Here is a 27,297-nt window from a genome sequence, read left to right on the forward strand (position 1 = left end):
GAAGGCTAAAGTTCCGCAGTCCACCATTGTAGAGCTATGTTTGGTGATGCAGATTACACAACAGTAACCCATTACTTTGGTCAGACCATTTTCTAATTAATTTCTCATCACAGTACCAGAAATTCTGAAAACACTGACTCTTCCTCCAACCCTAAAATGACCTTGGAGTAAAATTAATGTAGAATCTTTTTTAAATCACTTCGGGCCTCCAGATATTGGAGAAGATGTGTCCCTATGTAGTGACCTAGATAAATTTACCTCCACCATTACTAACACCTTGGATTGTTGTGCGCCTTGGAAGTTGAGCAACTCAACTAGACATTGTCCACCAGAGAAATAAACGTTATTCCACGTAATTAAGTTTAGGGTAGAGAAAATGCACATTTCATGTGCACACATGGCACGCTCAAAGCATGCCGAAAATCACTAGGCCTACAAAACAGAACTGAATAATTACCATAAAGTGCTCAAAAGAACAAAGAAAGACTATTTCATTAAAAGATTAGAAGAAAATAATGCCTCTTCCAAAGAATTATTTAAAATAATAAAAGAACTGTCACACCCCTCCAGCCTGACTCAGGCTATCAATCCCTCGACCATTCACTACGAAGACCTGGCCAATTTTTTCATTGATAAAATAGAAGAAAAAAAAATCGACATTTGAAACATATCCCCTCCTAGAAGAGCGCCCCTGGGAACATTTAGGCACACAAAACAAAGCATCGTCTCACTGAGGTAACTTTGCGAGTCTCTTAGTTGAGCAGGTGGAAGAAATCATGTCAGAGGTCAAGTCTGGCTCTCCTCTTGACACTTGTCCCCATTGATCTATTCTCTTCTGGTCCGTATATTAAGTGCCTACCTGACCCACATTTTTAACCTATCCCTGACTAACGCTGACTATCCTGACCTAATTCTTCCCTTAGCCAAGAAAGGAGGTATAGATGTTTCCGTTTAATCCAACTATCGCCCTATATCCCTGCACCCATGCATGTCCAAAGTACTGGAAAGATTAGTCAATATTGAGTTGACATTGTTTCTTGAAGACAACATTCTGCTTGATGTGTCGCAGACTGGCTTCAAAGCCAGAAACGGCACAGAATCCCCCTGACTTGCCGTACTGATTAGTATTAGATTAGAATTGGATCATGGTAGGGCTGCTGTCCTTGTCTTGCTAGATCTATCCACAGCCTTTGAAACGTCTCTCACAGCCTACTGATAAAAAGATTACATGAGACCGGCCTACATTCAAAAGTCTCACAATGGTTCGGCTCCTTCCTAAATAAAAGAACTCAGTCAGTTCAGCTAGACATATTCAGATTGACCCCTCATATATCTAAATGCGGGGTCCCACAGGGTTCTTCACTTAGCCCGACACTTTTTAAATGTTTCGGTCTCTTCCCTGGCTAACATCGTAAGAACCTGGGGCTTTGAGATATGTTCTTACACCAACGACATCCAGCTGGTAAACTCCATGGGGGAGAAACATAGTGAGACTAGAACAAAATCTTACAGGTTGCCTGTCAGAGGTAACAACCTGGATAAAAGCACACTGTTTAAAGCTCAAAGCCGATAAAACAGAGATGGTACTCTTCTGCAGTGCACACATCTGGGACGCATCTTGGTGGACATCGTCCCTGGCCTCGTTCCAGAACCCAAGAAAGCAGCAAAGAACCTTGGCTTCCTGATAGACAACTCTCTCTCCATACAGGAGCAGGTCAACGTGACCTGTGGCAAATGCTTTGGCCTACTTAGGCTCCTATGGAAACTTTTCTGCTGGACCCATGTGGACTGGTGAAGGACAGTAGTCAAGGCATTGATTACGAGCAGACTGGTCAATGGCAATGTCCTTTATTTGTGTAAGGCAGACTTTCTCTTCACATGACTGCAGGTTATCCAAAACTCGGCTGCCAGACTCATCTGTAATAGTGACAGGTACAGTTTGGCATCTGCCTGTCTAAACACCCTCCACTGGATGCCAATCCACAAGAGAGCCACATTTAAACTTTTATGCCATGGCCACAAGGCTCTCTACGATACTAGACCAGCCATTGTACATAGTAAAGTGGAATTCTACAGACCTGCACGAACCCTGTGTTCATCCAATCTAGCACTGGCTAAAGCCAAGCGCATCAAAAAGGCTAGGATGGGTGGTCGTTGGTTCACCCACCTGCCAGCCTCTCATTGGAACTTACTGCCCACTGATCACCATGTGACCTCGGACCACGCCAGGTTTAGGAAAAAACAAAACACCTGGCTATTCTCTTCCGAAAGCAAGTGCTGTAATATTTAGGGCCTGAAGCAATCTAGCGCCATGATAGCCCTCTGGGGATGAGTGTCTGCGATCCACAAATAACAGAAATAATAATAATAATAATAAATATGGGGTGCGAGAGCCAGTTGTGGGGTGTACCACATGTAATGCTGTAGATTCATGCAACTGTATATAATTATTATTATATTGGAGGATGTACTAAAATGCTCATGCTTTGAGCTCGGTCATGTTTTACAAGGGTATTCTGTTTATTTTTTTATTGTATGTCGTTTGTGTATTTATTCTTGCAAAATAATGTAATACAATATTTTGAATGAAAAACAAAATCCCTGCATCTCTTTGAAACGAAGGCAGTCCCAAAATGGTAAGGGAAAGGAGATGGGAGGGCCGTGAAATACAATTTGAGGATGCTTTTATCATAGCATGCTCCAAAGACCTTTGCCACTCATCTTAGCTGGAAATATGACTCTATTTTACCAATGTTTACTAAACAAAACTTCTACTTTGAAGAACAACTTCCAAACTCCCAAAATTAGAAGTCTGCTTGACGGGCATTGTTTTTAGGCAGTTTATAGATTTGAGCTCGCTGATCAAAGAGCTGCAGATTGAACCGCAGCAGAGTTGTTTTAGGGCATTAGTAAAGTTGGCAATTGCCCAGGGCCCCCACCTTTCAAGGGGCCCTTTTATAAGGTGATTGGGACAGTCAGAAATCCGACTGAAATAACAGCATGCATAAAAACAAATCCTTTTTAGGTCTCACCTGAGCCTACGCATGCGCTGATCTGGCGAGACATTTAGTGAGTGGGCTTTGGAAATCCCACCACAAGCTTTTGCTGGTCTAGAGTGTGCGGTTACGCGCACAGTAACGGGCATTCCTCGCATTGCTCGATCAGGCTCTGCCTCCCCACTCCTCCTGCTGGCTGCTGCTGTTCCCGGCGCCATCTGGCTTCCTCTCTTGTTCACGTCCCTGTTTCACCGTAAAACGATAACATTCATGAGTATGCAAAAATCCTTAAGACACCCTTTGGCTCGGATGCCGAATTTTGTTAGCGCACACTTGAAGCAAGACTTCTTTCCAGCATCAGATATATTCAAACCTGGAACAACTATGGAATGTTGCAGTGAGGAACGAAATTCGTTTCTCAGAGGCAGTTCTAATACACTAATGTTTTGGTTTTGGTGGCTATTTGAATTCAGAATCTTGCGAAAATCAGTCAGCTAGTGAATTCAGCCACCATAATTTCTCTTTTAAAGAGGACGGTTCAATCTTCTGTTAATCAGAAGTTGTTTTTCTTCCACACAAACATCACTGTGGCCAAATTTTGGCGACTCTTAATCTAGCTGTTACACGGTATTTGCGGAGTCATATACGTCGATACTCAAAATACTTTTTGTCGAAGATAAACATATTAGTTCCCTTCAAGTGTAAACGTGTAGCTATTTAAGGACTGCTCATGTTAATTGCCATTTAAGTTTTTCTGCTTAAAAATATTGCAGTACACTGCTTTTCTATTTGGAAGATGTTAATTTCCAAACCTTTTATAGACCAGGCGCTCCAGCCACTCCCTTGTGCAAAGCAATTTACTGAACGGTGGAACAATGGCCAAGATGATTTGTATAGGCCTTTATTTAGTAATCTAGCACCTACCCTCCCCAAAAAACTCAGTTCACTCAGCTGATTGTCCTTAGGTAGGTCGTAAGCATATGTGTAAGAGCAGGACGTGGCTTCTTGTATACGAGTCTTCCTATAGCGCCCAAATATTTTTAATTAGTATCTCACGCGGGTCAAGGATTCTTTCTTTTATTTAAAAGCTTTTTGCAATTAATAGAAGTAACGCAGCTATGACCTACACCCGTGTTTAAGTAGGGGGATTTATAATCTTTGAAACGTATATTCCTTGTATACTTCATTAATTTGACACTAATCTACAGATCTAATTTGTTTTTCAAAACCAAGTATGTGTCTATATCCGTCTTTCTTTTGATTTTAATTCCAGTCATGAACAGTTATTGTACCGTCTCCAAATTCGGATACTGAGGCTTTACACAGTGAGTCGCTTGTGCAGGCCCAGTTTCTTGCTGTTTCTTTGTACTTCCATTTTTGGCGATATCATAGCCAGATTTGGCAGAAAGGCAATGTACATTTTGAATTTTACACCCTTCTGTAGTTAACAAAAGTATCAATTTAAGTTTGTGATTTGTTTTATGCATGTTCTGAATAGTTTTGAAGGTTAATGTAGATGGATAAGTTACTTACCTGTAATCCTAGTTCTCTTCCAGGGGTATCCTCATCAAAGTCATAAGCACTGAATATTCCCGCCCATGTGCGGGACCCCGGAAACAATATAAAAATATATATTTAAAAAACACATATAACTCGCTCCACATATATGTATGTACATATATTATTTTTCTCACACCAATGCAGCTCCATAACTGAGGCTAAAACAATGTAAACACATATACATGCACTGCAATTAGTAAGGAAGCCAAAGAAAAAACACATTAGGTCAAATAACCTTTGAACTTTGTGTTTTAATGAGTAAACCACTCATAAATCCTGAAAATTGCTTGTAAATAGACATTGTTAGCCCTCAGGCTGCATTGCAAAACAATAACATAGAAAATGAAACCATTTTCAACAAAAACTGGCACCGTGCCTTTAAGGCAGCCATGACCCCAGGCTTCCCATCATGCCTCAGGGGTGATAGTTAGGTCAGTTGTTCTTTGCATAACCCTGAAGACAGGGCTCAACTACAAGATTGAAATAGTACAAAATCTCATTTACCTGGGGAGGCGGGTGGGTTGCTTATGACTTTGATGAGGATACCCCTGGAAGAGAACTAGGATTACAGGTAAGTAACTTATCCTTCTCTTCCAGGGGATCCTCATCAATAGTCATAAGCACTGAATAGAATAGCAAGCCCAACAACCACCTGCAGGTAAATGAGAAGTATACGACCCAACCAAGTCATGACAGCCAAATAATTCAGCTGTTAAACAGATTCCTCAGTGAGGCCTGGCCCACCTGGGTATCTGCTCTAGTGTCAGAATCAAGACAGTAATGTCTGGTAAATGTATGGACAGACCTCCAGGTCGCCGCTTTACAAATCTCAGACATGGGCACATCATGTAGGTAAGCGGCCGTGGCCGCTCTACCTCTAGTGGAATGCGCCTTAGGAGTAAACCCCAGAGGTTTTTGCGCCAATTGGTAAGCAAGTTTGATACACGAAACGATCCACCTGGAAATGGAACGTTTCGATGCTGCATGGCCAGTTCTGATCGATCCATAGTTAATAAACAATTGATCAGAATGTCGAATAGACTTGGACCTGTCCAGATAGAACTTTAAAACCCTCTTCAGGTCCAAAGAGTGTAACGCCCTCTCAGCTGGAATAGTGGGATTAGGAAAGAAAGTGGGTAAAGAGATAGACTGATTGACATGAAAATCTGACACCACTTTCGGCAGGAAAGAAGGGTGCGTTCTGAGCACCACTCTGTTCAAATGAAAGACTGTATACGGTTCTTTAGTACACAGGGCCTGAATTTCGCTCACCCTACGGGCTGACGTAATCGCTACCAAAAAAGCCGCTTTCCAGGAAATATGCTGTAAAGTAGCTTTATGAATGGGCTCAAAAGGTGGGCCCATCAACTTTGATAGTACTAGGTTCAGCTCCCAGGGAGGAGAAGGAGGCCCTACAGGAGGGTACACCTTTTTCAGACCTTGCAAGAAATCTTTTACTGCTGGCAACTGAAAAAAAGAGGTTTGTGAAGGTGATCGCCTATAAGCAGTTATAGCAGCTAAATGCACCTTAATGGAGTTAAACTTCAAACCTGCTTTAGCAAGATACAATAAGTATGGAAGAACTGCCTCTTCCTGACTCTTCACCGGATTATGACCATTCTGCACGCACCACATATAGAACCTTTTCCACTTGCATGCGTACGAATGTCTCGTGGAAGGACGTCGTGCTTCTCTCAGAATGGACATGCAGTCTTGTGGCAGTCCTAGATGGCCGTACTGAATGACCTCAGGAGCCATGCTGCCAAGTTCAGTGACGGAAGGTTGGGATGATGAATCCTCTCGTTCATCTTCGATAACAGGTCCGGCCTGCATGGAAGCCTCTTGTGAGGAGACACTGACAGGTGAAGGAGGTCCGTGTACCACCATTGCCTCGGCCAGTCGGGGGCAATCAGGATCATTGTTGTGCACGAGTGATTCAGCTTGCTCACCACCTTCGGGATCAGAGGAAGGGGTGGAAAGGCGTACACAAATTCCCCTGACCAATCGATCAAAAGAGCATTCCCCCTCGTTCCTGGTCGATAGAACTTCGAGGCGAAGCTTGGGCATTTGCTGTTTACGTCGTCCGCGAAGAGATCTATGGAAGGACGACCCCAAGCCTGGAAAACGTTGTCTAGTACTTCGTTGTTGAGAACCCAGCCCTCTCTGTCCTCGAAGTGTCGACTTAGTGCGTCCGCCCTCACGTTTTGCTCTCCTGGGAGGTGGACTGCTTGAACAGACAACTTGCGAGCCAGAAGCCAATGCCAGATGCCCTGAGCTTCTAGTGACAGAGTCCTTGAGCGGGTTCCTCCCTGCTTGTTTAAATAGTACATAGTGGTGGTGTTGTCCGTTTGTACTAGCACCACCTCTGTCTGAATCGAGGGAAGGAACGCTTTGAGGGCCAGGTGGACTGCTCTCAACTCCAGCAAGTTGATGTGGTAGGTGCTTTCTTTTGACGACCACAGACCCTGCACCTGAAGAGGGCCCATGTGCGCCCCCCAGCCTTGGAATGATGCGTCTGTGATGATCGTTTGCGTAGGAGGAAATTGATGGAAGAGAACTCCCACTTGCATGTTCTCCTTCTTCGTCCACCACGGAATGGAAGCTTGTGCTACCTCCGACAAAGTGATCTGATCGTCCCATCGATCTGATTGCTGGTCCCATTTGTCCTCCAGATCCTGCTGAAGAGGACGCATCCGAAGTCTGGCGTTCGGTACCAAGAATATGCAGGAAGCAATCGACCCTAAGAGGGAGGCTATCTTCGCACTTTCTGAGTCCTGTTGCGAAGAACTTGCTGGCACGTGAGCGCTATTGAAAACTGTCTCTCCTCCGAAGGAAACACTTTTCCTACCTCGGAGTCTAGCAGAGCTCCTAGGAAGTGAATCTTCTGAGTGGGATGGGAGACCGACTTCTTGTAGTTGACATGCAGGCCTAGACGTTGACAAAGTTCTATGCATGTCTGGAATTGATTCCTTACATTGTCTGGAGTTGGACCTTTCAACAGCCAATCGTCTAAGTATGGGTATACGAAGACTCCCTTGCGGCGCAGAGCTGCCGCCACCACTGCGACACACTTTGTGAACACTCTGGGGGCCGACTTCAACCCAAAAGGAAGGACTTTGAACTGGTAGTGAGAGGTCCCCACCCGGAACCGAAGGAATCTTCTGTGATCTGGTCGTATCGGGACATGAAAATATGCGTCTTGAAGGTCCACCGAACACATCCAATCCCCCTTCCTGAGATGTGGATATATTTGATGGAGCGCCAACATGCGGAATTTTTCTTTTCGTACATGTAGATTGAGTGTTCTCAAGTCCAGAATAGGTCTGTATTCTGCCTTCTGGCCCTTTTTTCTGACCAGAAAATACCTCGAGTATACTCCTTTCCCCCTTTGAGCCATCGGAACCCTCTCGATGGCTGATTTCTCGAGGAGTGCCGCTACTTCTTTCTTTAACATTTGTAGCTGGTGGCTTGACGTTGACATCGGAGGAACTGGCGGAGGTAGACGGTGGAAACGAAGACAGTACCCATTCTGCAGCGTAGACAACACCCATTGATCTTTTGTAATGGCCTGCCACTCTGTCCTGTAATGTGCAATGCTTCCCCCCACTGGAGTGGACAACGGCGCTGGGGGAAGTGAAGACTCATTGCTTCTGCTGAGACTTATTGAAGTTGTTGCCTTGGCGCTGATTCCCATTTCCTTTGGAATTGCGCTTGCCTTTGTATTGCGATTTCTGTTGGCCTTGTTGGTTCTGGCCCTTCTGCCAGTGAGGGGTTTGAACCCTCTGCTTCGAAGTTCCCTTGTTGTCCGAACGGAACTTCTTCCTGAATTCCTTTTTCTTTTCAAGCCCTACGGCTTTGAGGGTGTCCAACTCAGTCTTCATACGCTGCATCTCCTCATCAGCACTCGCACCAAAGAGAGACTTGCCCGAAAAAGGAAGATTTAGAATCCTGGCTTGAGCCTCGGGTTTTAATGCCGTAAGGCGCAACCATGAGGATCTCCTCGCTGTGATTCCATGCGCATAACCATGCGCAGCCAGCGTTGCCCCATCTGCCGCCGCTCCTATAATCTGATTGGAGACTTGACTGCCCTCCATCAGAACCTCCTCAAAGTCCTTTCTATCCTCCTGAGGAAGTTTCTCAGAAAATCTCTGAAGTGAGTCCCACAGAGATCTATCATATCTGCCGAGCAGCGCTTCCGCATTGGAGACTTTGAGGAAAGAAGCTGAGGTGTTACAAACTCTTCACCCCAGGAATCTTGCACCTTGCTGTCCTTATCCGGAGGTACCGTGGATGAGGAAGCTACCGCATTGGATTTTCTAGCCGCCGCAATGATTACTGAATCAGGCGGGGGATCAGATTTGAGGAACAGAGGATCCTCATCAGGAGGACGATACTTCTTGAGAATCCTCGCTGGGACGGACTTCACCGTTGCCGGAGTCAGGAAGACTTCATCTACTGGTCCATTATACCCGGGACCATCGGCAACAAAGGTTTGGGTGTCGTTCTGTGCTGTAGGGTTTGAAATATGACTGTCGTCTTGATCTGTGGAGCAGTCATAGGCACTCCTAGCTTCAGGGCTCCCCTGCCCAAGATATCCTGGAATGAAAAAATATCCTCAGTTGGAGATATCCTTGAGCGTGGACTGTTTGTCAAGGTCGGAGAGTAATCCCTGTGAGAGCGGGTCCTCGAAGAACTTGAAGAGCTACGGGTCCTCCTGGACCTAGATCTTCTACTTGAGCGCGTTCCAGAGTGCGATCGGTCTCTGCGACGAGATCCTCTCTTACTTGAGTGCCTAGAACGTGACCGTTCCTTACGGCGATGAGCCTGGTCTCGATATGCTTTCAGCCGATCAGCTGTCTCCTTGTCCTTGGCCCAGTGGTGAAGAGGTCTATACCACCTTGGGGAAAGACGAACAGTAGGAGATTTGTGTGTGGGATCCTTCACTGGTGAACGTGATCGTGGAGGTTGATCCGCTTGATCCTGTTGCGATCTTGCAGGGGACTTGGATCTCTCCCTATCCGAAACACTGTTTCGTCCATCCGAGGATACGCCACTGCGAGATGCTGAGGAGGATGAGGATAGGCTCAGTATAGATCTAGAGGAAGACCTGGAACGAGATCTCTCTTCTGTGACTCTCCTTCTCTTGGCAGGAGGCTCCTGTAGTGGAGATTGTCCCACCTCCGCAGCTGATGCAGATCCTGGAGAACCTAACTAAGACCTTAATACTTGCTGGTCCAATGGTTCACCCTCCTTTTCCTGCAGCACCTGCTGCAAAGGCGACCTCTCCTGTGATCTTGCAGGAGAGATGTTCAGGGGCTGCGAAACACTCCGTTCTCTGGATCTCCGCTGATCCATCGACGGTGGCTGTATCGACGCCGAGCGCCGAGCAGGTAGGCGCTCCCTCGACGTCGACCGTGGTTTCCTCGATGCCGACCTCGGGTGACGATGAATGTCCTTCGGCATAGAGCACCTCGCCGTTGAAGGTTGTCCACTCGACGATGACTGAGGCTGCTTCGACGCCGATCGCCGGTGCTCTGTCGGCGACGGGGTGTGCCTTGAGGCCGAATGCCGCTTGCCTGAATGCGACGGAGGCTGCCTCGACGGCGAACGCCATTGATCGGGCGTCGACGTGGGCTGCTTCGACGTCGATCGACTATGTGTCGATAGAGTCTCCCTCGACGCCGAACGACCATGACTAGTCGTCGACGGAGGATGGCTCGACGCCGAACGCCGGTGGCCAGGCGTCGACGGAGAATGCCTCGACGTCATAGCATGACGATGCTGCTTCGACGTCAGGTGGCTCGCCGTCGAACTCTTCTGCTTCGACGGTGACCTATCCCTCGACGCTGTCTGTAGCGGAGGTATCTTCGATGTTGACGCTGAAGACATCTTCTTCGTCGCCGTCGACTGCTTCTCCAACGCCGATCTCGACGCCGAATGTGAACCAGTCGGGGCTTCTTTCGACGTCGACCGCGTCTTCCGACTTTTCTGCTTCTTGGGAGATCTTCCTCTCTCAGAAAGCCCATAAACACGAATTCTCTCACGTTCTTTCAGAGTTCTGGATGATAAAACCTGGCAGTGTTCACAGGTTTTCGATGAGTGAGAGTCTGGTAGGCACAGGATACACACTGAATGAGTGTCAGTCTTGGCCATCTTCCTTCCACATGAAGGGCACTTGTCAAAGAGTGAAGGCATCTCTGACAGAAAAATTACCTTTTTTAAGCCTAAAAAAGGTAGAAGTAACACTATAAGTCAAAAAGACGTCGAGTGAAAGCAAAAAAATTGTAGATAACAAGAATATTTTTTGACAAAAAGTCAAAAAGAAAGGGAGCTGTTTCACCAGGGTCCTGACTGAAGGAGCCAGAAAGAACAACTGACCTAACTATCACCCCTGAGGCATGATGGGAAGCCTGGGGTCATGGCTGCCTTAAAGGCACGGTGCCAGTTTTTGTTGAAAATGGTTTCATTTTCTATGCTATTGTTTTGCAATGCAGCCTGAGGGCTAACAATGTCTATTTACAAGCAATTTTCAGGATTTATGAGTGGTCTACTCATTAAAACACAAAGTTCAAAGGTTATTTGACCTAATGTGTTTTTTCTTTGGCTTCCTTACTAATTGCAGTGCATGTATATGTGTTAACATTGTTTTAGCCTCAGTTATGGAGCTGCATTGGTGTGAGAAAAATAATATATGTACATACATATATGTGGAGCGAGATATATGTGTTTTTACATATATATTTTTATATTGTTTCCGGGGTCCCGCACATGGGCGGGAATATTCAGTGCTTATGACTATTGATGAGGATCCCCTGGAAGAGAACTATAGTTAGATATGCCAGATGACAAGTATAATGGTAGCATCTAACATGACGGTATTGCATCGTACCACTACCTATCATTTGTGATTTTAAAAACACCACTATTCTTTATGGGTCCTGCTACTGTTGGTTTTCGCAGATTGTCTTCAATATAACCTACTCACTTCTCTGCTGGTCACTAGGATGACATGATGGTTCCATAGATAGATCACAACAACCTACAACCGTCTGCATGCATTCGAGGTAGAGGTAGTTTAGGTCTAGGGTAGTGGTAACAATGTGCTATAAAAATGTCCCTTATCGCCTTCGCTTGGATCTAAATATGCATAATATTTGAGACCAACCTTGGAGTGTCTCTAGTGTTTTGATTCGCTAATCTGTAAAGAGCTCTGTAAAAAGCACAAGCAGAATGCACTATGTTCACCAGTTTACGGCAATTGGCATTATTTATTGAAAACCACAAGCATAGTGCATAATACATGACACTGCATTGTGTTTCCAATTTACCACCATCAGGCTACACTAGTGCATAACAATAAAAATGTTCTACTACACTACAGTCTGGGCGAATCACGCCCATTCGTAGATCATAATGCACTTTGTTAATTTATCACAATCATGGTGCAGTGTATTCACTAGTGCATCAAAGTGAATTTGCTTCTTGGATACTAGAACATTATTGTGATTTTTCCTTACAGTATCAAGCAAGGTACATTGAGTCTGCAGGCCATTACAATACCCTTTGTTCTTAGTATACCTCAATGGCGTTGCCTTGTGAATGGTAGTACGGCAGACTAGTCTTTATTGATTGTGCTCCACATCGAATAGTACTATGTTCTTTAGTATATCACAATGCCATGTTTTTATAGAAATTCCAATGATATCAGTAGTATATTGAGTATTAGTTGTGAATCGTCTACTACAAACAGTGTAAACTGTCCACAAAAGTACACTCGCAGGTCCTTTGTTCATAATAACCCACCCACAGGATGCATTTTGCACGCTGTATCATTAGGCCTTTGTTTACATAACAATACAGACAAGGTACATTTAACTCACTAGTATATCACAATCACCTTTGTACGAAATATACCACAATCCAGGTGCATTGTGCTCACTAGTGCATCGTAGTACCCTTATTTTATACCCCAGTTTGGGTGAATTGTGTTTATTGGTACATCACAATGCCTTTTGTTTACATCACAACACAACCAGGCTACATTGTGCACACTAGTTCACCACAATCTACTTTTTCTACACCAGCCACTGTCAGTGGCGCAAGGTCTCTCTCTCTCTCTCTCTCTCTCTCTCTCCTCTCTCTCTCTCTCTTTCTCTCTTTTTCTCTCTCTCTATAAATCTCTCTATAATTCTCTCTCTCTCTACATCTCTCTAAATCTCTCTCTCTCTCGAAATCTCTGAATCTCTCTCTCTTTCTCTCTCTATCTCTCTAAATCTCTCCCTCTCTCTAAATCGCTCTCTCTCTAGATCTATCTCTTTCTCTAAATCTCACTCCTTAAATCTTTCTCTCTAAATATCTCTCCCTCTCTCTCTAAATCTCACTCTTTAAAACTCTCTCTCTAAATAGCTCTCTCTCTAAATCTCTCTCTCTCTCTAAATTTCTCTCTCTAAATCTCCCTCTCTCTCATTCTGGTCGGTTGACATGCAAGCTGTCTATTTTGGAGTAGGACGTAGCTGATACTCAACAGTTACTATGTTAACGAGCATTGGCATAGCCAATGGGTCTCGCTTTTGGGACCTTATAAGTGTTTACCCATGCAACAGTTGATGCTGTTGCACCAAGAATATTGTGCTGCATAACGAAATACTTATAAGGTCCCAAAAGCGAGACATATTGGCTATGCCAATGCTTGTTGAATTTGAAAGCTGGATATGAGCTTTACAGACAGTTAGCGTGCATGCCCAACCTGACTAACCTTGGATCTCATGCTCTCAGGCACTTGGTGGCGACTATATTTAAAAAGAATGCTTCTGCCTCCCCCCTTACTGCACCTAAACTCTTCTACCTCAATCCCCTCATTTTACTACTGTCTCGCTCTACCTACCCATACATCAGTGTGTACCCAACTCAACTTTCTCTATACCTCACATGTTTCTCCCTTAACTATGTCCACCTCGTCTGTCAGTACAGCTCCCTCTATCCCACCACTTTCTTAAAACCTCCTATATTTCTACCACTCACATTGTCTACCTCTACAGCCCCACCTCCCTGATAATCTTCATATTTTTCATATTTAGATACTACCCAATGCATTTCAGTCTTATTTTTTTTTTATGCACATACTTTTCCATTATAAACGCACAGTAGTCGGTATCTTTTAATGATTGTTTCATTGCAATTCAATAATCCAGCTTGCCTGAATATTTTGTTTGTTGTTTGTTTCAGGATAATCTGACATCTCGATTTCCTATTATTTTATATAAACAACAAACACGTTTAAATGGGAACATAAGTAGGTGAATGAGGATTAGGGCTTCTATATCGATTGTTTACTTTCATAACATCTAATAAAGTTTAAGTAAGGTGCATAAACTGAATTAAAATGGTATTAGAGTAATCTGCACGTCCAGGGGAATACAAGTCTAGTGTCCTGTAGATGAAAGCTGGAAATCACCTTTCCTTTTCTGAAGGCTAAAGCAAGGCACATCAAGTCTTCAGGGAGGCATATCAGCCTGCCTGAGACCTACCTATCTGTTGAGAGCAGAGACAGAAACAACAGGTGTCTTCTTATGGAACAATACCTCTGCTGTTCCACTAAGGCGTGCGGGTGATAGGTGATAGCAAGACATTGGAGAATCGATGCGCAGAAATTCTGTTATAATGTTGCAATATTTTTTATTATTCTGTTTGATAGCCAATATCGTAGCTAATATCTTATTCGTCTTCATAGTGAACATTATACACCGTGTGCACTAGTAGGGGCTTTTGGTTTCAATAAAGTCATAAAAGGTATTCCTAGCGTCAATTCTTAACCCCTTCCATGCTGGTGACGGAACCGATCCGTCACCAGCCTCGGTCGCGCTGTGCTGGTGACGGAGCGGTTCCGTCACGGCCTGCTCGGCGCGACTCTGATTTCGCGCCTGCGCTGGACGTTCCATTGAGCGGGCGGGGCCGTGACGGAACCGCTCCGTCACAAGCACAGCGCGCCCGAGGCTCGTGATGGAGCGGTTCCGTCACGAGCATGGGAGCTCCCTGCGGCCCCCCTCCCCCTAGTGCTGCGGCGGAATTGCCACAGCAGCGAAGTTGTTAATTGTGTCTTGTAATACCCATCACTTTTAAACCTTAGCTATCATGCTACCTCTCTTTTTCTGTCAACGTCTTCTACCTCTTAGTACCTTACTTTCTGGCTACCTTGCCTTTCTCTTTTTCCCCTGTCTCTCTCCCTACCTTACCTATCTCTCTAGCTTATCTCTACCTCCTTTCTCCCTCTGCTGCTTATCTCTGACTATACCATTCTCTTTGCCGCTCTGTACTTCTGCTGTCTCTCATCCCCTTCTACTTGTCGTACTCATCACAGCTGTCCACTGTCTAGCCAGCGAAGCTTACATATAGAAAGAGAAAATGTCTGACACAGCAGGCAAAGCGAATTAATGAGAAAATGATCAGATTTCATCAGATTTCATCAGGACAGTGCTTTGATTTTAACTGCTGCAGTGAAAATGGCAGTTGTGAAGGGGATTTATTTAATATCCAGCAATTAAAGCTACATTTCAAGCGCTATATATTAATATTATGCACTAGTCCACTAAACATCCAGAAATCTCTCTCGTAATGTCTTACTTACAATGGGAGCAACCTGCTGCAGATGTGAACTTCCGTTTATAAATTGTGTTTTTGAAGTGCAGAACGAATTATCTTCACTGATGCATCTTCAATCTTTTGGTAGTATTCGGACGGCAGACACAAGACAACTTGGGCTTTCAGTTATTTTTGCATGCCCCGTTTCTGAAAGTTTAACATTAGAAATCAATAATGTTTGGCAATAAGAAAGCTAGAAATGGGCAATTAACTCAAAGTTTTACAGAGAAGGGGCGGGGGGGGGGGGGGCAAAACTCGTCTCTACTGTGACCCCAAAACTGCTTACGATCCCAACAATTGTTGTAGGCTACACCAACTTGCGAAATATAAAATGAAAAGATCAATGTGCCAGTGGAAAAGCTAGAAAAAATATTAGCCCAGTTGGCTAGGGACAAGTCCCCCATGTCCGCCAGTGACGATGACGGGATTTGTTGTTCAGTGAGAGGAGTTATGGGAAAGCCAAACCTACCCCCAACCCCAACCCAAGGGGATCAGGGAACAAGATGCAGTCCAGGCTCCTGTAATGGCTCTCAGACATCTTTTGTCTGCCCTGTGCCTCTTTCACAATCACACGTGCTTCTGATTTTACGCCAGTGTCTGATTACCTAAATACTGACATCAGTAAAAAGTTTTTTATACATTCTTTACCGCAGTGCAATCTGTTTTCATGCAACACGACACTCGTGTTAAACCTAATTTTGGTTTCATCTTCTAAGGATAATTTTCGTGCCAAAAAGAACATTTGTGTGTTCGTGTAAATCAACCCTAATGATAACCCTGTACAGTGGCATTGATGCACAGTTAAAAACTAACTTATAAATGATCACAAAGTGCTAGTGACTGACTTTCACCCATGTCTGACAGAAACAAGCATTTACAATGCAATAGGTCTCGCAGCATTACAGTTTGAGTTATTAGTATTGTGTATGACAATGCCAATATTTTTAACTTTCGCAAATGTGACACCTATAGCATTTCTATTGCAATTTGTGTTGTATTTACGTGACTTAGATGTATTGATATTACAAATAACAATGGCTTTTAATTTTTTTAAATAATTAATACTTAAATAAAAGTTATTATAATTTATAATGACAATAGCTTAAGATTTTGTAAATATCTTTTGTAAATTAGGTGCCATGCTTACCAGTAAAAGGCTGGCTCTAAGGGAGTTAGTTTTCGGTAAGAATGTCACCAGGCACCAAAGGCACGCAGCTGCCGAAGATAAAGTGCGGCTGCAGTTGTGCCAATTTTAATTAAAAAAGATAAAATCATGATTCTGGGCAAATTATTTGACCTCCCTGTGCATAAAATTGTAAATATGTGTGCAATGTAACGTGATTGTAAATATATAAAATGTAATATCACAAATGTGCAAATCTCCTATTCATGCTTTGTTGCCAACCATGTGGGTTTTCTTCAGATCCATATAAACATACGTACATTATCTGGGGGTGGATGTGTGTGGGTGTGTGTGTGTGTGTGGGTGGGTTGTGTGTGGGTGTGTGTGTGGGTGGGTTGTGTGTGGGTTGTGTGTGGGTGTGTGTGTGGGTGTCTGTGTGTGGGTGTGTGTGTGGGTGTGTGTGTGGGTGTGTGTGGGTGTGTGTGTGTGGATGTGTGTGTGTGTGTGGGGGGGTGGTGTGGGTTGTGTGTGTGTGTGGGGGGTGTGGGGTTGTGCGTGTGCGTGTGAGTGGTTGTGTGTGTGGGTTATGTGTGGCTGTACTTACGAAGTCCAGGCCCTAATTTATAGTCCCTTCTTAGGCATCCAAACCCTCTCGAACCAGAAAATGTTTTTTTAATATGGTCTGGTAGGTTGATCACAAAAGTTTGCTACAACTTACAGATTGTGGACATATCGTCTCAGAAAGTGTTGTTCTTCGCTACCAGGTGAAGCCATTGTGGCACACAGAGTACAGTTTTTTAATTCTATATCGGGAGGTGCTGTGGAAAAGGTATTTGCGTTTCTGTTTCAAAAAAATGCTTTTACAGCTAAGCATTCACCATAATATAATGGCTTAAAAAACAATGTAAAGCCTGTATCCTTCGACTTTCACAAATAACTAATTATAATTCTAAAAAAAAACAACTTTGACAACACTGCATTTGGATACACAATAATCTTAGCCTCTGGACTGGAATACAGGAAGTGTATTGTTTGGTACTGGGCATGAAGAAAAATACAAAGCTACATTCTTTATGCAGCCTCCGTTGAAACTAAATTCACATTGTTATCCCTAACAAATACCGCTACATTACTTGACAATGAAAAGACTGGAAAATAAGGGTAACATGAACTTCCTTCAAAACACACCTTTCTGCAGTCTTGTGTCTCCATTGGCGCACGCACCGGAAGTCAGGCAATGTCGCCTGTGGCGGGGGAGGGGCCGCGTCCGGACCGGAAGAGGAGGCAGGCGGAGTAAATGCGTATCGCGGCCCGGGGCTCCTGTGAGAGGTGGAGAGCCCGGGGCCGCCAGCAGGAGGTTACGCAAGTGTTGCGGGGCTCCCTTGACCAAGAGGGAGCCCCGGGAAAGGAGCTGGCAAGAGCCGCAGCGGTGGAGTCCCCCGAGATTGGCCCGGTAAGTTAAAAAGGGCTGGGGGGGTCTTGGTGAACTTGTGTGTGTGTCTGTGGGCGACGGGGGTGGGGGGAGGGGGGGCACTCGTGTGTGTGTGCGCGCGCGTGTGTATGTGTGGGGGGGGTCTGTATGTACGTGCGTACATGGGCGCTCGTGTGTGTGTGTGTGTGTCTGTGTGAATGCACATGCGTGTGTGGTGTTGTAGCTTCCCAGGAGACAGCAGCTGGCCACAGCGAGCGCGTTCGCGTGCGCGTGGCCCGCTGAAATCGCCTCCTTGGAGAGGAAATGCGCGCGGCCAGGTGCTGTCTCCTGGGAAGCAGACCCAGCAACAATAGATCTCTGGCGAGACAGCGTTTACGCGCTGTTCAACGCCACGAGACCTAAAAAGGTCTCCTGTAGGGAGGGTTGAGGCAAACCTTTAAGAGCAAAATGCTGATGAAAAGAGATGAAACAATACATGGGACCAAAAGACATGAAAAAAATTCAGCTGGAGGCTAAATAGAGCTGGTGCGGCTGACAATAGGCAAAGAAGCCATTTGCTATCCCTGAGATGCTAACTGGGGCCCAGAGTCTCGTGAGAACAGCTAGAGTGGTCGACCTCGAAGCTGGGGAACAGGGTTTGAGTCTCGGCAGGGACGTTCAACATATGTGTTTCTGGGAAAATTACTTAATCTCCCCGTGCCTAACAAAAAGTGTCAGTCTGTAACGCAACTGGTGCTCATGTAGAGCGCTCTGATACTTCGGGTCCAGTTCGTGCTATATAACCCCCCCAACAAACATTTGCAATGCAACAGGTCTCGCATTTACGAGAGGTTCAGCTATTGACATTTTAAATGACAATAGTTTAAACTCTTGCAAATGTGAGACCTACTGCATTGTAAATACTTTGTTTTTAAAAGTGCTTATGCCGCGCTTTTACGTTAATAGAGACCACGCCCCTTTCTTTAGACAAGCGACGTCAAAAGAAAGGTCTGCAGATGGCCGCCATTAAAGTAAAAGTTGACAAACAAATGCTTTTGTTTGTAAAAGCACCCATGCCGCGGTTCACTTTAATAGCTGCTGTGGATCTTTTAATTTACGCGGCTCTTCTAAAGAAAGGGGCGTGACCTCTATTAATATGAAAGCGCGGCACGGGGCGTTTCTAGACAAAACAAAAAACTGTGAATAAAAAAGGGGAAAAAACATGCAGCTGACGTCAGCACCGCAAATAAAACAAAGGCACGGCCGCCACTTTGGTGTGCCGTGCTACTAAAAAAACAGAATAATAAAGTGTTAGGAGACAACGCGTCTTGCCTGCAACAGCAGGCGGTGAGAACCATTGGAATAAATAGTCCTTGGAGGCTGTAATTAAAGTCTACCGAGTAACAACACATGTAAAAGGGTGTGTCGCCATGGGAGGTTACAAAATGAGACAAGGCGGTACTAAGGAGGGACTACTAAGCCTTTTGACCAATGAACAGCCACAGTTTACAGTCGACAATGACACTAGCCAATGAAAAATATGGGCTGAGAATGGGCAGCGCTTCAAGTCCCTACCTCAATACAGCATGAATCACGGAGCAGCGCATGTGCTGCCCAGGGTCGATCTAAAATGATGCTGTTACATTCATCTTGTTATTGTTCACCACACTATCCTGCACATCAGTAGTTTTTTTTTAGTTTATCCGATTTGTGTGTTAAAAACACCTGGCACTTTTCCTTACCTACTGCGCCTGAATGCTGTGACTGCTCCTCTGTGCTTCACATGGGTGCAGTGTTGCCTTACAGTCTATGTATTTCTTGTTGTGCTCTGCCTTGATACCCGCTGCGTCACTACATCCCCCTCAAGATTGGCAGGGTGGTTCTTCAGGAGATTCACAAGATGCCCTGAAAGATGTGAAGGGTTTGCACTAGAGCATGGTTCTTGCTAGGGGCTGAGGCTCTCATTTACAAGAAACTGACGCATCAGCATTGATGTGTCAGTTTCCTTGCGCCTGCGCCAAATGTCCTTGCAACACTATGGAGGCGCTGTATTTACAATACAGGGCTCCATGGCACAAGGATTAACAGATGTATCAAAAATTCTGACACATTTGTTGGAGCAAAAGTGACACATTGCTGGAGTTGGTCGTAAAACTGAGGCAACTCCAGCAATGTGTCAGAACACATAGGTGAATCCCATTGTAAAAGCCCTGCGTCATTCCTTATATCAAGTCTGAGCAGACGTAAGGATTTTGATGCACTGAAGTTGTTGAGCGACGCACTGAAATGTTGTAAATTTCACTGCATCAGTTCTACGTGGCTTTTTTGCCTGGGAATGCCTATCCTGCATACGTTTTACCTGGAGAAAGTATAATGTGACGCAGGCCTACACAAACTGACATGTTGGACCCAATGAGTCAGTTTGTAGATATGGCAGTGTGGTGCACTGATTGTGCCACTGCTGTGTAAACAAAAAGTGATGCAGTGGCGGCACAAGGGGCTTGTAAATGAGCTCCTTAGTGTGTACTGAGTGCAAGTGCAGGTACACTGGTATTTGTGTAATGGACACAAAATGTAAGGCTTTGCTGGGAGGTGACTGTAGTTTGAGTGTAATGGCAGGTGGGCTATTCTTGCTGCGGGGCAAACATGAGCACCGTTCACCCGACTGTGAATGGAGTGCGAGTGGAAAAAGTGGGAGCTGAAAGATACTCACTGATTCACAAGTTCCCTGAAAGATGGGAGGAATGGTAACAGATGCTGATTCACAAGAGGCCAATAAATGAGATAAGTGAGGGTTGAAAGGTACCTGTTCTTTTCAGCCTGCTGTTGGCTGCATGCCTGGTTCAGAACCTGCTTTGAATAAGTTATAGTCCTGGTAGGGATTGAAATGCAGTTGTATTGTCCCCTTCCCATGTTCTTCTGTATCCCCTGCAGGCACAGTGCCTGCTTTTTTTAATGTTTCTAAAAGAAGGATATTGTTATATTGTATTAGAGCGTTTCATGTTTGGCTGCATGACGCTCTTCCATGATGTACCTAATGTTCTATCTGGTGAGGTCACTTCTGGTTGGAGTGACAGTTAAGCCAGCTGCGTCTGGCAGGGGATCGTTTGGGGTATATCCTAAGAATAAACTTCTTCCGAAGTTGAAGCCGTTTCTAAGCTTTATTATCCACAACAGTTTGGTGCTGGCTCTTGCCTACTTAATCCCCCATTTTAACTGTGGCGGGAATGTAAACGTGCTGAGAGAAACTCCAATAAATAGCCTTACCACTGGTGGAAATGAGACATACATTGCTTTACTCTTTGAAAAACTGTATATTTTCCCTGGTTCTCATCTTTTTTTCCTAACGCAAACACCTTCATGTAACACCTTGATGAGTGTGTGTCCAAGCACAGCGTACAATCCCTGCTGCTAAACAACAACGTCCCAGCCCCATCTAATCGAATCAGTAGAGTTTTTGTTTTGGCCCACGGACAGCTTTAGCTGTCTTGCTACCCTCATATTTTCTAAATAATCACAATAAAAGTTGTACATACATCCATACTAATATTATAAAGAGAGAGCCCAAACCTCTGAGATGGGTAATCTCAGTAACCACAGCACCAATCACAACACCCAATACAGCGTTGGAAAGGGCAGTTGCAGCAAAAGGACATGGGCTATGCAGATGGCCACCATATACATTTTTTTTTAAATTGTTTTTATTAACTTTTCAATAAACAGTGGTGTTCATCACAATCATACAGTGCAAGACATACAATTGTACCGTAGGACACTATATACATTTAAAAGGTAAAAGAACCGTGCCAGCAAAGTAGTCCCTTGTGGGCGTGTCTGCGCTGTGCTGTGGGCGTGGGCTGGGGGCGTGACTAAGGCTGGGGGCGTGTGGTACGGCCATCACATCGTGGGCTGTGGGCGTGTGCTGGGGGGCGTGACAAACGCTGGGGGCGTGACAAATGCTGTGGGCGTGTGTCCGCCCTTCATACCATGTGAGTCGTACATACAAGCGCCAATTACGTTGCTGCGCAGCATCAAGAGGTGGGGGCGTGACACGCTGGGGGCGTGAGAAACGCTGGGGGCGTGTGTCCAGCCTTCATGCCATGTGACCGCAACTGCGCCGCATCAAGGGGCCCGCTGGGGGCGTGAGAAACGCTGGGGGCGTTTGCTACGTTTCGCCCTTCATGTCATGTGGGTCGTACATTAATCAGAAGATCGTCTGCTGTGGCCGTGTGCTGGGGGCATGACAAACGCGTTCAGCTGGAGGCCTGGTAAGTAACATTTCTGCAGCCTCTCCTGCGCGCTGTTACTGAACTGAAATTAGACGCGCCTGCTACCATCAACCAGGGCTCTAGCCGGGCTCAGGCGGCGGATCAGTACACTAATTACACGCGCCTGCTAACATCAAACAGGCCTGCATCTGGGCCTCAAGCGGGGGAACACGCAAATGAGCGTGTCTGCGGGGACAATTACTGCAGCCTCTCCTACTCGCTGTCACTGAACTCTCTCATTAAACGGATTTACCTGCGGCTGATAACTCTCTCATTCAACGACATTACACGTGCCTGCTAACATCAACCAGGGCTGTAGCCGGGCTCAGACAGCGGATCACTACACCAATTACATGCGCCTGCTAACATCAACCAGGGCTTCAGCTGGGCCTTCTCCGTCCCTATTCTAATGAAACAAAAAATGTTGTCTACCGCGAGATTTTAAAATAAATTGCCCTTGCCAAATACACACATTCTATTTCATACCCGGACAACGTCGGGACGGGCTGCTAGTACATATATATAGTAACATTCGGTCACCCCTCTTCATCCATTGGTCTGTTCAGATGTAATTCACATTTTGATTCCACTCAGAGTAGAATAAATCATGGGACAGTGGGTAAGCCCTTTTAATCCTCTGGCTGTTTTGCATTGTGAGAGATGGCGTTTTGCTGAATCACACATGCGCAGTCAACTGTAAAAGAGTGTACCTTAGTGTTAGGGCTGGTATAGTTGATCTGTTGAGCCACCCTTCTATTTTTTTATTTGTTTGCCCATTTGTAGATCTTACATAGTTCTAAAAGGAATATTAACACGAAAATGGACACTTGCCAAGGCCAGACCTTTTGGCATTTCTAATGTTTGCTCTGTTTGCTTTCTGTCGCTTCACGTACTTCTTCTACCACAATAAAAGAAATATTGAAGGCAATAAATACATCGAAATAAAATCAAACATACAAGGGAGTATAATACAAAAGTGAGTGCATAGGGAGATGCTAAATGGAACAGATAAACTGCACCACTGCTGCTTGCGAGGCCTAAATGGTCACTTATCCTCTCTGGGCATTCCCGCAAAATGGATGCAAGAAGTGCTTCTATTAACGGTGGGGCGCCATTAGAAACCATACTGCTGTTATCACAGCTCTTAAGACCAATCACCATGACAGGGGTACTGAAAGCATCAATTACCAGAAGACACACAGCGCTTCTTGACTGACATGTGCAAAGACATGCCAAGAAAAGCTCACCAACAATATGTCTTCCTATTCCTGACATCAGGGTGCTTTGCTAGGTGATGGCCATATTGTACAAAAGGCTAAGCCGACAATACATTTTCCAAAAAAGCACTGCCATTCCTCCTTCTTCATCAGCAATAGCAAGGCCATAATTTTAACATTTCAGCAGCAGCAGTCCAGAAATATATATTTTTTGTTTTCAGTAGTATTTGTGGCAAAGGGTACCTAGCATATGACACTTTTTTGATGTCATGCGCCCAATGCTAATGGGCATCCTTTCGTTCCCATTACTGATGTATGTATTTTGTTGTCTTACCAAGCGCAATGCCAGTCACTGTGGACATCAGAACCCTGCAACTGGGGGTCAAGCGGGCGGAGCAGGTTATGAAGATAAAAATAATATAATTCGCTTTTATATTGTTCAATACTGTTCTTTTTGCTGCTTGCAAGCGCTGTAAATGTGTATTTGAAAGTTTCTCGGTACCTTATACAGCAACCATGGAACTTGGGAAGATGAAAGAAATGTGGAGCTGGTCCTCTGGGGATGATATGAGCTCTTAACGTGCAGGGCACATACCAATATTAACAGCGGCCATTTAACTCACTGAGCCAACTAGCACGCCTTATGACTAAAAGAAGAGGACAGCATCCTCACAATTACTAGCGAGCATTGTCTAATGTTCCAGACGAGGAAGGACCCTAGTATTTACTCCCTGAACAGGCTCCAGTGATTGTGAGACACTTCCATACAAACCAAAGAATGGCATGCCAGGATGGCGTCACAAAAGCTTTCTGTAAACAGTAGATGCAATATCTGTGAAAAGAGCAGACATGAGCTACGGCACGATGAATGCAAAATTAAAATTGGTGGACAGAAAGTTGAACAATGTCATACATTCACCCCAGTACGGAGAAATGAGCCCAAAACCATCGTTTTTTTTGCTCCACATGCCATTCTAGTTTAAACCCAGCCATACACAAATCAGTCTTGACCCTGCTCCCTATGGGAAAAGTCCAGCCTGAATTGCCAAGCCAGGTCCTTCCTGGACCGGAAACAAGCATCCTGGGTAACCCTGGGCAAAGCACTAGGCTACGCTCGCGTAGTTTGCGAAGTTTGCGCTACTTCGCACTACGCGAATTGCATGTAGCACAGTGGAAACAAACGTAGCATAGCATAGTGCAGCAGTCATTTTTTGCTTGCTCGCGGTCCTCAACGTCAAGTTGGCGACCGCGAGCAAGAAAAATTACATCCCGGTGAGACTTTTTCCTCGTTCGGGATCAGCAAAATCAAGTTGCTGATCGCGAGCGTGGAAAATAAACCTCCCAGTGAGCTTCTCAACGCGGGGAGGTCAGGTTTCTCATTGCGAGTGGTCGCGTATGCTCGCGACCGCTTGCGATGGGAAACTACCAGTCCGCGTTGAGGAAGCTGCTACTCAAGTAAAAATCTATTCGAGCGGCAGTAAAAGACATCTCGCACTGTGCAAGATGCGGTTTTCAATGATTGCACAGAGCGGACAAGCATCCGGCACTGTGCAATCATCGCAAACAGGGTACTACGCAGTTCACGTAGTGCTACGCGTAGTGCGAAGTGCACCTTGCGTAGCTTCTAAAGAGCTACTTCGTGAACTACGCCCAGGGTTAATCCTGGAACTGGTTTCAGGGTTTCACCCCTCATCAGACAGGCTAGCTTGACTCCAGTGGCATGTAGAGCACAGGTCCCACATCTTGGCAATACGTGGGTCTTTTGCTCACTTTGCCACTGGATTCAAGCTAGCCTGGCTGATGAGGGGTGTTACCCCGAAACCCGTTCCAGGATGTTTGTTTCCGGTCCAGGGAAGACCTGGCTTGGCAGTTCGGGCTGGACTGTTCCCATGAGGAACAGGTTCAAGACTGATTTGCATATGGCTTTGTCTGAACTGGACTAAAGAACGGTGATGGATTCAACCCATATCCAATAGTGATTGGGGGTGAGTGTCTGAAGAGTTTCAGCGCTCCGTCCATCATCGTATTGTGTTTGTTACAGCTAGATGAAGGCAGGCTCATGAAGAGAGGTGACTGTCTTGTCGCCATGGTCAAACATACTGACAACAGGCTCTGTGCACCTTTCGGACTTCAATGGTGACTACTGTGGCCGGCTTAGTACTATTATTATTGAGTACTGGTAATACCGGTTATTCACTGCGTTTACAGATGGCAAAACTGTGGTACAAAGCGCTATATCGAAAAATAGGTGCAAGTTTGGTCTAAGCAGCAGGACCTGCACAGGCCCTGGTAAGGTTTTGGCATGATGGAGTGGACAGGGCTCTTTGTCATCGGATTACAGTGTCCTCAGGTGATCCTTGGGTACACATCCCTCGTAACACAGAACGTTTTTCAAGGAGGATTCGAGTTTTCCTTCTAAAATGGTCAGTTACTTTTGTAACGTTGAAGTCATTTACACTTTCGTAAAGAAAGTAATCAGAGGCTGGTTACTGCAGATATTGTTACAATTATGTATCTTCTAACCGTGGCATGCACGATGGACCCCTTTGCTGAGCCTTGAACATGCACCTCTTAAAGGAAAGAAAACATATAATTTAGCGCGAATATCTTGATGGTGACTTATCACTGCATAGTAATCAGTCTATCCAGGGAAGTTCTGCTTTCGTTCTTACATTGCGACATGGAATAAAAGATGAAGGAAGGAACATCTTGCTTCTTACGGGGATGCCACTCCAAAATCTAGGGAGTTGGGGTGTTTGGGTCCCCTGTGTTATCAGCCCTCTCTACGACTTTATTTTTCAATTTTGTAATACCTTCTTCAGCACCAACATAATGAGATGCACTAATCTTCTTTAAAACAGGTTTTAACACCAACAGAACCACTGGTGCAACAAAAAGATCATTTACCAACTCTTGTTTCTAACATAAACAATTCTCAACAAATCCAATCCCAGTAACTCAGCCATCTACAAAGAGTGGCACAATTCAGTCTGCCAGCTCTTTATAATTACTTGATTTTTATATGGCACATCACACCTCATTTTTTAAATTTCTAAGTGCTGTAAATAACAAATGATAAAATTACTTTACTCAGTTCAATAGACTTTCTTCAGTTTTTTGCAAACCATAAAAGCAATTAAATAAGACAGAAAATTGCAAAGACACCACGTTCATAAATTAGTTATCCATTGTTTTGCTTGCAATTAAAATAACTATAGTATTAAAACTAACATTAAAAACAGTACATATTTAAATACAATAAAATTCAGTACAAATAAACAAAAACATCCTTTGTGTAAAACGATACAATAGCGCTACTTCCCAACAATTCTCCTGACCTTAACCACAGCAGCTAAAGACCTGTAGACTGTGTAACTGACCTCATCTGTCTGGAACAACCACAGTGCCTCTTTGCATTTCCGGATGTTTAAGATTTTTAGTAATGGTCTAAGAATACTAATACACTATGCTTTGTACAAATCAGACAAAAAATGGAGTTGTGACTGGGGCGCACTTGAATAGCAAGGGCATAAGGACAGATCTTTGTCAGTGAATACACTGGATGGATAAGACACCAGAGAATGCTCTAATCTGGGCCTAAATCTAACCAGATAGAACTTTTGTTTGTGAGGTATTTTAAGCAACTATGGTTCAATGCCTATGGTCATACTAAGAGGAATGTATAGCTCCACTAACCTCTTTTTCATATCAATCGCCCATCTGCTCTCGACTGCAGACCTTAGGAGCGCATCTCTTACCATAGGTTTATCAGTCCTAATAATGCACAGAGGATTAACAAGAAGGTCCGTCCTATTGATTCCAGACAGGTCTTCAATGATTTGTACAAGCCATTTAATTCTGTTGGCCCCTGCTAATCTGAGGCAGGCAGGGATCCCTGCCTGGGTCAGGACCGCTTCTGGTCTGGACCAGACTGAGCGCAAAAGTAATGTGGGCACCAGTTTTAATGTATCCCTCAAAATAACGCATACCAAGTTCTTCATGTACAACTGCAGTTCCACGCTATTCAGAAGTGACAGCAACCTGACAGGAACCTATTCTCACATATTTGTAGTTCAGGGCATCG

General features: G+C 44.8%; 1 protein-coding gene across 3 annotated transcripts in view; it reads right to left on the reverse strand.

Annotated features, from left to right (window-relative positions):
• The window catches only part of MAPRE2 (microtubule associated protein RP/EB family member 2), a 1,024,543-nt gene that overhangs the window by 527,440 nt on the left and 469,806 nt on the right, over positions 1-27,297 (reverse strand). The window contains exon 4 of one of the 3 annotated variants that reach the window (XM_078687331.1): positions 15,181-15,341. The exons of the other annotated variants lie outside the window; for them this stretch is intronic. The gene's annotated coding sequence lies outside the window, so the exon portion shown is untranslated. The remainder of the gene's footprint in view (positions 1-15,180; positions 15,342-27,297) is intronic. 3 annotated transcript variants of the gene reach the window in all.

The sequence above is a fragment of the Lissotriton helveticus genome, chromosome 4_1 (genome assembly GCF_964261635.1).
Source record: "Lissotriton helveticus chromosome 4_1, aLisHel1.1, whole genome shotgun sequence".
Taxonomy (NCBI): Eukaryota; Metazoa; Chordata; class Amphibia; order Caudata; family Salamandridae; genus Lissotriton; species Lissotriton helveticus.